The sequence below is a fragment of the Poecilia reticulata genome, linkage group LG21 (assembly GCF_000633615.1).
Source record: "Poecilia reticulata strain Guanapo linkage group LG21, Guppy_female_1.0+MT, whole genome shotgun sequence".
NCBI lineage: Eukaryota > Metazoa > Chordata > Actinopteri > Cyprinodontiformes > Poeciliidae > Poecilia > Poecilia reticulata.
In genome coordinates this window covers 24,550,159-24,559,646 of record NC_024351.1, presented here as the reverse complement: position 1 = coordinate 24,559,646, position 9,488 = coordinate 24,550,159, and the positions used below count along the sequence as shown (strand labels likewise).

The 9,488-nt window shown below is 37.8% G+C and overlaps 1 long non-coding RNA gene across 1 annotated transcript; it reads right to left on the bottom strand.

The window, feature by feature from the left end:
- Window positions 1-5,647: 5,647 nt before the first annotated feature.
- Window positions 5,648-6,413, bottom strand: LOC103458055 (uncharacterized). Its single transcript, XR_532526.2, has 3 exons — window positions 6,378-6,413; window positions 6,225-6,272; window positions 5,648-5,895 (listed from the first exon to the last, which is right to left on the bottom strand). It is a non-coding gene; the product is annotated as an uncharacterized LOC103458055 (long non-coding RNA).
- Between the last annotated feature and the right edge of the window lie 3,075 nt (window positions 6,414-9,488).

Below are 9,488 nucleotides of genomic sequence, written 5' to 3'. Positions count from 1 at the left end.
CCGCTAGTCGTAATCATGTAATTACGACTACACTCGAAGATGGCATTATTTGCTGATAATTAATATATTGATAATTAATATATTTTCAAAAAATCTTTTAAGACCAATTACCGTATTTTCCGGACTATATAGCGCACCATACTATAAGCTGCACCTTCAAATTGTTTTGAAAAAACAAAAACAAAAAACTGGAAACGTACATATATAAGCCACACCGGGCTATAAGCCGCTGGTATCTCTGCTGCTCTCGGTTTTCCATAAGCACCCAGCAGAGGGCTGTGCCCTAATAAATCTGCTGGATATATTAGGGATGCAGCACTCCGTCTCCAAAGCCGAATCATGGATTCGTTCACGCCGAGCTTACGTGCAACGGCTCTATTTCCCTCCTGTATTACCAGATCGATAGCCTTCAACTTAAAAGCTGCATCATATGAGTTTGAAAACATTTCTCTGTCGTGCCTGCTGCTAGCATGTGCTTCTTCTAAATGAAAATTATCGCGTTCTTCTTTGATTTACAATTTTGACTTCTAATGATTCACTTCCTGCTAAAGAGTCCCCTGGTGGTTGAAGAAAAATCCAAAGAAAAGCCGCACTGGGCTATAAGCAGAATGGTTCAAACACAAGACGAAAAGGGGGATTTTTGACCCTGTATTCTGACGCGAACGCAGCTCATGAGCGACAGAAATCGACAGTCTGCGTTTTCAGTGTCTCACGACTCACGGGAGTTGAAATCTGTCGATTGCGGAATCCCACAAGGGGAGAGTGGAGGTGCGGGGGAGCGGGCGGGAGGTGTTAACGACTCTACTTAGCATACAAATAGCCTAGCATATGCAAAGGCGCTTCAGGAGACCCACATGGATTCTCAGTCATTGGATGAAAAACAATGACATCACAGTTCATCATTGACATGTGATTGGTTGGTTGATGGGTGCCCATTGGATAGCACTTATGTCTTTATAATCAATCAATCAATCACATTTTATTTGTAAAGCACATTTCAGCAGCAAGGCATTTCAAAGTGCTTTACATAATTAAAATAAAAACAGCATGTGACATTGAATAAACAGTTACAAAGACAAAGAGAATTTTTTATTTATCCATCCATCCATTTTCTTTACACCCTTTAACAAGGATTCTCACACCTCAGAGTTTTAGTTAAAATGCCATTTAACAAGGATTCTCACACATCAGCGTTTTAGTTAAAACGCCATTTAACAAGGATTCTCACACCTCAGAGTTTTAGTTAAAACGCCATTTAACAAGGATTCTCACACCWCAGAGTTTTAGTTAAAACGCCATTTAACAAGGATTCTCACACCTCAGAGTTTGTTAAAATGCCATTTAACAAGGATTCACATACCTCAGAGTTTTAGTTAAGATGTCATTTAACAAGGATTCTCACACCCCTAGCCCCTAGATTCGTTTAACTGGGACGTTTTTCGGGGGGGCGAGAGGGGGGTGGCGTTACATAGACAGTGTAAAAGAGAAATAAAAAGAAGTTAACTAGATGAAAAGTAAAGATAAAAACATTAAAAACATCAAAGACATCAAAACCCGCACTCTAAACCTAATTTAGCCATAAGCAACTCTAAACAAGTGGGTTTTAAGTTGAGATTTAAAGGCACTGTTGAGACGCTTTACCAAGGTCGAGAAAGAGCTTGGTAAAGAAACGCTGTTAGACAAAAGGCCCATAGTAAAGAGTTACATGTTTGATTCTGTTAGACACCAAGGTCCATTTCTCACGAAAAAGAAACATTTTCTCAGGCCACAGAGACATGGTGTGATTTCAGGGAGTGTCTTCAGTCCATATATTCAGCTAACCACCTCCTTTTCCTCAGACGCTGCACAGACTTTTTTTAGAAACTCTTCTCGAATGTAATGGTTAAAGCGTCTTCTTTCAGTGCTGAAAGTGAATAAAATAAGTAAAATCTGAATGCTTTTCTTGGCTGATTTTATGCTCCGTGTGTCAATACAAATTATGATTCATCGATCGGGATTTCCATTCCCAACAGCAGCCAGTGTTTCAGCTGTTTTACAGTTTTCTGGAAGTTTGTTCCAAATTTGTGGTACGTAGAAGCTGAATGCTACTTCTCCTCGTTTGGTTCTGGTTCTGGGGATGAGGAGCAGACGAGAACCAAAAGATCTGAGGGGTCTAGACGGTTGGTCCAGCAATAACAGATCTTTAAGGTATTGTGGTGCTAAACCAGGGGTGGGCAAACTTTTTGACTTGCGGGCCAGAATAGGTTCTAAAATTTGACAGAGGGGCCGGACCAGGACGATTTGGGCACGCAATGTAATTTATCAAACCTGGGGGTTAAAATTTACAAAAAACAGACACAAATAAATATGCACATTTAATTAAATCAACATTTAGTGGAAAAAGATCAATCGAATCACTTTCAACAATAAAAACATATGATTGCCCAGCAAGAAAAGAGTCTATGAATTGAGAGCGATGTGCAGCATGTTAATTAAGCTACTGTACTGCTGCTTTACATAAATGCGCAAGTAGCTTTTTTTTATAACACGGTAGAGAAACACACATTTCAGTGGGAACAATGTTGTTGTTCTCCTTTTTTGCCAGCGCATCAAAGTCTGGGGTTATTTTTGTTGTGGCAATTCTCATAATAGATCTGAGGTATTGGTCAGTTAACTGGGATCTGTGACGGGCTTTGTTGATGTTCATGACACTGAAAGTCTGTTCACAGACATAGGTCGAACCAAACCATGCCAGCATCTTCTGGGCAATCCTCCAGAGGTTTGGAAACGTGGCTTCATTAATAGAAGCATAAAAGTCATTCAGTTTAAGAGACTTGAAATTTTCTTTTGAGATGGAGTCAGACTGAAGATCGATCAGCTCCAATTGGAGCTCATGAGGTGCTGTTTCAGGGTCTTGTAACAGGGGACAGGACACCAGTTGAAGTGAGTTGTCAATTTTTTGAAAATCAGTGAACTGACGGCATAATTCTCTGTGCAAGTCTTCCAGTGATTTGCAATATTTCTTCACATTTCGGGTGGGCTTCTGCATGGCCAGTGTGGGAAAATGAGAGAAAGATTTGTTTTGACATTTGGATCAGCTGCAGCTGTTTGATTGATTTGTTAGTCAGACCTGTGAAGACGCTGTTGCAGTAATCAATGCGGCTAAAGATAAACGCATGGATGAGTTTCTCTAGATCTMRCTKAGACTTAAGTCCTCTAATCCTGGAGATGTTCTTCAGGTGATAGAAGGCCGACTTTGTGACTGTCTTAATGTGGCTCTGAAGGTTCAGGTCAGAGTCCATCATTACTCCCAGGTTTCGGGCTGATCGCTGGTTTTCAGTTGTAATAACTGAAGCTGTGCATTGATTCTAGTTCGCTCCTCTTTAGGTCCAAAGATAATAACTTCAGTTTTGTTTTTGTTCAGCTGGAGAAAGTTTTGGCACCTCCACACATTTATCTGTGATTGGATGGGTTCAGTCACCTGGTGACATTGTGATGTAGAGCTGTGTATCATCCACATAATTGTGGTAGTTAATCCTATTTCCTGTTATAACCTGAGCCAGTGGGAGCATATAAATATTGAAAAGAAGGGGTCCTAGGATTGAACCTTGGGGTACCCCACATGTGAACTTTGACCTCTCTAATGAGAAGTTTCTGATTGATACAAAGAAATCCCTGTTCTTTATGTAAGATTCAAACCAATGGAGCACTGGACCGGAGAGTCCGACCCAACTCTCYAGTCGGTTCAGTAAAATGTCGTGGTCAACAGTGTCGAAAGCTGCACTGAGGTCCAACAGAACCAGCACTGTGGTTCTCCCACAGTCTGTATTTATATAGATGTCATTGAACACTTTTACAAGGACCGTCTCCGTGCTGTGATGAGCACGAAAACCAGACTGGAAGGAGTCAAAGCAGTTTGTTATTGTTAGGAAGTTATTTAATTGTTTAAAAACTTATTTTTTAATACTTTTGCTGATGAATGGGAGGTTGGAGAGCGGCCTGTAATTCTGCAGTAGTGATTTGTCCAGATTGTTCTTTTTTATCAGTGGTTTGATAACTGCTGTTTTCAAAGCCTGGTGGAAAACACCTGAAGAGAGCGATGAGTTACTATTTGGTTCAGATCATTAGCAATGACAGGCAGGACTTTCTTAAAGAAATGTGTGGGTAGGACATCCAGACAGCAGGAACCAGAGCTTAATTGACTTATAATTTCTTCTAGGGTTTTATAATTAAGTAGTTGAAATTGGGTCATTTTTCCTGCATTTGTTTTGTTTGGGCCCAGCATTGGTACTGTCTTTAGAGTGGATGAGCAGATTAATCCTCTGATCTTTTGAATTTTCTCTGTTGTAGGCTGTTAGATTGAAGTTCAGGTGGCAACGTCATCTGAGGATTTGTGAGCCTGTCAACAGTAGCAAATAAAGCTCGAGCGTTGTTAGTGTTTTTGTTTATGACATCTGCAAAGAAAGCGTCTCTGGCATGTTTTAGTGCTGTGTGATAGTTACTTAGTCTTTCTTTGTAGATGTCATAATAAACGTGCAGTTGACCTTTACGCCATTTCCGTTCGGCCCTACGGCAGAGTTGTCTTGCAGATTGAACTACTTGTGCATTTCTCCATGGAGATTTCTTCCTACCAGTCACAACCTTCACTTTAGTGGGGGCAATGTAATCAATGATATCTGAAAGTTTGCACTGAAARTCATCCACCAACTTATCTAYGTCACTATAACTTAAGRGTGAGGAAGAAGAGTAGATTTGATTAAATGTTTCTGCTGTGTTTTCTGTGAAAGTACGTTTTGTGATAGTAGCTGTTTGTTCAAGTGGGTTAACAGATAAAGAACTGTCAAAGATAACAGCAAAATGATCTGGCAGGGCAATATTAGTTACAAAGACATTGGAAATATTCACACCCTTACTGATAACCAGGTCCAGTGTGTGTCCCTGAGTGTGTGTTGCTTGTTTGACATGTTGTGTTAAACCAAAACTCTCTAATATATTACAGAGCTTTTTAGCCCCTCGGTCCTGGGATGCTGTTAACATGAATGTTGAAATCACTGACAATTATCAAACAATTGTAATCAATACATATGAGAGATAGAAGCTCAATGAAGTCCGCAAAGAAATTTTCCACATGTTGGGGTTTTGTATAAAGTTAGTGTCAAAGTTCGTTTGTGACCTTTTACCTCAATTCCAAGATATTCAAAAGACATAAAATTACCCAATGAGATTTTACTACAGTTCATGGTGTTCTTAAATATTGAAGCCACGCCTCCGCCTTTTTTGTGTTTTCTATTCTCACTTAAAAAGTTGTAGGTAGGAAGCGCTTGGTAGGAACGATTGCTTCATTATTGTCATTCAGCCATTTTTCTGTCAGAAATAAAACATCAATATTATGCTCAGTGATGAAATCATTAATTAATCATTAGCTTTAGCACAGAGAGATCTGGTATTTAAAAGAGCCAGTTTATAAATAAACCCTGCCCCAATCATTAATACTTTAATGCTGTATTTTAAAAAATCTATATAAAAAATAAATGCTGTATTAAAATATATTAATTTGATATTGCTTATATGCAACATGTTCATATATGAGGAACATAAAAGAGACAAATAAGTTTTTTTTTTCTTTATTTCATTTTATTTTTTTTTACTGTTTGCACACAAAATAAGACATAAATGCTTGTCCATTTCTGGACTATCTGGCAGTGTTTTTTTGTCCAAACATGATCAAACATTATGCTGCATTCAGGACAGGCCCGACATCTCTCCTGTAGTGTAGGCCCGTCGTCACTGAGCTCCTGGTTGGGGGAACTTGGGGTCTCAACCTCACCACATTAAATCCTGACACCCCCTCATAGCTGCCATCCTCCCAGAATGCCACTTCCTCTGCTGCCAGTACTCTCTGCCTTCCTACATCAGCTGTTAATACAGAACAGACAATCATTATGAAAATTTTTGGCAACTTCCAGCTTAGTATGCTCACATAAGACATTAAAACTAAAAAAACAAACAAAACAAAAAAGCATTATATTAATAAATTTTTACAAAAAATAAAAACTTTAATGAAAAAGGGAAAACACTTGGAAACAATTGGAAGAAAAAAAGAATTAAAAGCAGTTGGTAATAAATAGTAACACATAATTCAACAAACTTTGAGACAGATAATTTGCCTTGATGGATTTTAATAAATCACAGTACTTTAATCATTCAAGGAATTGTGACATCTCTAGATTAGTAATAAATCTTACCTGCTTCTTTCTTTAGCTACATCTGAATGTAGCTCAAGCTGGATGCAGCTGGAAAACATTTTTGTGCATTGTCAATACATAGCATAATTACATTATGTACATAAACAATATTGAAGCATAAAATATCAACATTCTAAAATAGTAGATACTCACACACAGTTGCATCTCAGTCCTCATCACGGACATCAGAACGTTCCTGAAGAGTCCGATTGACACAAATGTGACTCATTCTGTGGAGTCTGTGGAAATAAATGTAAAATTAAAAAAATATTGTAGCAAATATATCGCTATCTCAAAAATACACAAGTAAATAAGTTAAAATTATTCTCAACCAGCCATTGTACAATCGGGAATCAACGCAGTGACTGTACATAATACACACCGGCTACATGGCTCCGTCCTTATATCCGTCCTCCGTCCGCCATGTTGTCRATCTCTACTGCTTACCACACTCTGCCTTGCTGTACTGCGGTATAACAAAATAAATAAAATAACCGGAAATCAGTTTTCCTTACAAATATGCGAGTGTTCACTATTGACTAAATGTGAAATCATAATTTACTGAATTTCTCTTTGTCCTAGTGGACTCCGTAAGAGCTCCTTGGCACCGTGGTCTGAGGCCTGGCTGTTAAGGCTTGGCTATTTTTCAGATTTGAAAGAAATGAAAGAAGATGCGAGTATTTATAAGAGTTCAGAACATCACATGTAATAAAAAATACAATATGAAATCTCACCCAAACTTGTTTTGACATTATGAAAACGACAGACCGCTTTCTGTAAGAAACAAACAAAGCAACTCGCCTCGCTGCACGTGCTCGCTATTCATGAAAGCTTTCTTATCGTGAGTTCGGCCTTGTTGGACCGCCGCGGTGTCATCTGTTGTTTTCCGCCGGAACATTGCTTAATATCAAAACAATACTGAAGAGGTAACTCCGTAAAATAGGACTTTTTCCACCATTTCACACAACGCACCGGCATTTTTGTTCATGTTGGGTTTAGCAGTAGCACCCGTTAGCGTGGGTGTGTTACGCCCCTGTAAAGGGGAATAATGAAAACACGGACACGAAGTTACTGCTCTCCTTTCCAGTGTTGTAATGTTTCAAAACAGTTTCAGACATTACACTGTCACATATGCTGGCACAGTAAAAGAAACCTAGCACACTGTAACGCTTCAGGTTGTGTTTAAGGGAGGAGAGGAGGCGGTAGACTCAACTGGACGGTTAGAAACTCACAACTACACTGGTACTGAGAATTCCACAGTGTTGTCCTTTAATAAAACGCTCTTCACCAACCTTACAAGCCCGGTCGAACGGCTGCTACACATTCACACATGAAATAAGCAGAGTTCAAAGCAACCCGTAACGTCACCAACGTAAGAGAGTTATATGTCCGTCTCAGTCCAGGTATTGTAACAATTTGTAACGACTGTTACAGTATCCAACTGTAGCAGGTTTCTCAGACGTTCTCTAAAAAAGAAACAGCGACGCATACATGACGTCATCTGAGATACTAGAATGTCTTAAAGAGATACTACACAATTATGACTGTTACAACACACAGAACACAGCTAGCACACACATAACTCTACTAGCCAGGAAGCTAAGGTGAGTTTAGTAGCTCTTTCAAAAAAACTAGAATTATTACAGCCACCACAACGCTCCCTGTTCATTCACAAACATACTTTAGTATGTTTGTGAACTAAAGCTTTAAAGTCACATCTTATATGTAAGTTGCTTTACCTGTAAAGGGGAATAATGAAAACACGGACACGATGTTACTGCTTTCATTTCCAGTGTTGTAATGGAGGAGCAGAAGCGTCGCGTTCCCCTACATCCGATCAGACAAAACCAATCGAGACTCAAACGATTAACAAACTCTTAAAACTTAAAATCTGAAAATGTCGAACTTTTCAAGGATTATAAACAAACATAACCAGAAAAGTAACATTAAGGAAAATACATTTTAAACTTAATTAAACTGTATCGGCCTGTAGCTCTGAACTTGAAAGATCAAAATAATCGATCGCAGATCACTAGATCTTGTTTTCCCTTTTAGTTATCTAAAATAGTTTTATAACCACTACAGGTGCAAATCTTCCTCTGGAGTTTAATGGCAGCTGCTTGACCGACTATGAAAGCGCATTACTGCCATCAACCAAACTGGAGTGTTAAATGAAAGTTGACAGAAAAAAAATACATTCTAAAAAGTTATTTTGTTCAAAAGTTACGTGACAGTATATTTTATTTTTATTATAATTAATTGCTAAAATGTTTTTAAATATGTAGATGTTTATTTACTCAATTCTACTTTGAGCTGTCTCCTTTATAGTTTATACAGAATATGATTCATCATCCATGAGTTATATTTAGTGCTTAACTAACAAAACTTTAAAAAAAGAATACAAATGTTTATACTCTATCAGAAGGTATCACATACTTTCAACCATTTTGTTCTTCAATTTAAACTTGAGAGTTAAGCAACTGAAACTACAGATGATTATCTGTAGTTTCTTAAGTCCTGTATTGTGATGTGGAATGATGTCACTACCACTCCAATATAGCATGACTCTGGGTCCAATATAGCATGACTGGGTCTTTAAAGCAGTCAATGAACATTAACATTAGTTTGAATATTATTCACAAAAATACTTTATGTACAATGAACCACTCTGGAACATGTTTTTTTATTATTATTTTTGATTAAGTTGTGCAATTCCTCCCATCACAAGATAAATAAATCTTCAAATGGGAGGAATGTCAAAGTAAGATCACATTTAACAAGTCTATTGTATGTATTCATGCATATTCTTCTTTTGTATCATCAATTCAACCAAAACTAAGTTTTTCAGTGCTCCTAACACATGTAATATATATTTTAATGGATAAGATAGATTATTGTTTTAATATTTTTTCTCCAGACATACTTCTTTATGGCATACTTCTTTAACTGAACAATACCTACAGACGTCTCAAAATGGGTTAAACTGTTTGGCCCATTGCACTGCAACACCAACATGTATTTACATCCTCATTTGAAGGAGTTGGAATACAGGCTTTTTTGAGCCAGTATTTGTGATTAAATACTCAGAATGTTTAATCACAAAGTCCAGATTAGGAGACAATTTCAGAAGAGTCAACAACAACTTAGTATGCTATGAATACTAAGTCTGTGATACTATAATGACCAAAATTTTACATGTGCAAATGATTGGAACTTTGTCATGATGACACAACTGATGCTTTATGTAAAGCTCAGTGTTTTCAT